The 1,263-nt window shown below is 41.8% G+C and overlaps 1 protein-coding gene across 1 annotated transcript in view; it reads left to right on the plus strand.

The window, feature by feature from the left end:
• Nucleotides 1-1,263, plus strand: part of LOC101854268 (glucagon-like peptide 1 receptor) — a 72,064-nt gene that overhangs the window by 45,691 nt on the left and 25,110 nt on the right. The window lies entirely within an intron of this gene.

A 1,263-nucleotide genomic window follows, 5' to 3' on the forward strand; every position in this document is an offset into this window, starting at 1 on the left:
TATCTGTCTGTTCTTGCTTTTTTGGAAATGTATCGTTCACTGCGGGTCGATAGTTGAAATTCAAATGTCAGTGTGTGGCTATGGTCACTAAGCATTATTTCCGCCTTTTTTAGAACGTTTGTCTTGTGCAGATATTCAAAGTTACTTAGGTCTCTACCAATTGTTCTTGATGCCTTTTTTATCCACTTATTTAGTTTTATAATGTGCTGCCTCCCCAGATTGCTACCATAGCAAGTGATTCCAAAATGTATCAAAGTTTCTATATAACTTGAAGATGCGCCCTATCCCATCATGGTCTTAAAAAGTCAAAATAAATGGAATAAAATATTCACATTGACGTGAGTTGTATTTAGGCCATTCACAAAGGTTGGATATTAACATGTTCTTATGCAAAGTAGCATTAATTTAAATGGGCTAATTTATCAACGCCATGCTCATAATGTGCCGGAACAACAAAGGGGGAACTGCTGCTTTTTCTTTCTTCCTCCTTACTTTCTTCACTTTTCCTCCACTTCTTTTGTATTTTTTGATGCTCTCTTGAGAACTGCTATTTCCGGGGTGCCTTGGTAGTCGAAGCAGACTTTGTGCTGTTGAGGCTAGAGAGGTGAGCAGAGTAAATCTGATTCTCCGTTTGGATTTCTCTGTTGACGTCCACCTCTTGGCGCCCATATGACCTTATGAAGTTGCGAGCGCCGTAAAACCTTACTAAAACTAAACCAAACACTTGCGTAAAGTGTAAGGCTAAGTGAGGACTTCACGTCTCCTAAGCACAAGGGGGCCATCCCAAAAATTGCTGTTCTGAGAAAATCGAATGTCAAGTTTTTGCCTTTAGTTCAGTTTCTTTAAAAGACAAGGAGAGGTTTCTCTATAACCAAACAAATATACACACCAATGAAACCAAACTTCTCCAATAGGTAGGAAAATGCCCACTTTTGGTGTAGGTCAAGATTTCTGGAAAACCCCGAAATCTGGGTTAGCCTGCTTGTCCTTAAAAGCGGCCAGTTACAGAATACATATACCAGCCTCAGTCCTTGGTCAATCTAGGTCATCTCCTGACATGTAGACGGCTGTTCAGGTGACCGTGACCGGAAATTGCCAGAACACCCGGTGTGCGACCTGGTTCCGGTGTTGCGTCGTATTTCATCGCCCTAAAAAGCCTGTTGTCTTTGTCACTTAGTCACTCTATTTCTTTTTTCATCTGCTCTCGCCTTGGTAATCTTTGTATCTCTGGGGCTATAGTTGTTGCCCCCCCCCCACCCCTCC

This window comes from Aplysia californica, unplaced genomic scaffold (assembly GCF_000002075.1).
Source record: "Aplysia californica isolate F4 #8 unplaced genomic scaffold, AplCal3.0 scaffold00402, whole genome shotgun sequence".
Classification (NCBI taxonomy): domain Eukaryota; kingdom Metazoa; phylum Mollusca; class Gastropoda; order Aplysiida; family Aplysiidae; genus Aplysia; species Aplysia californica.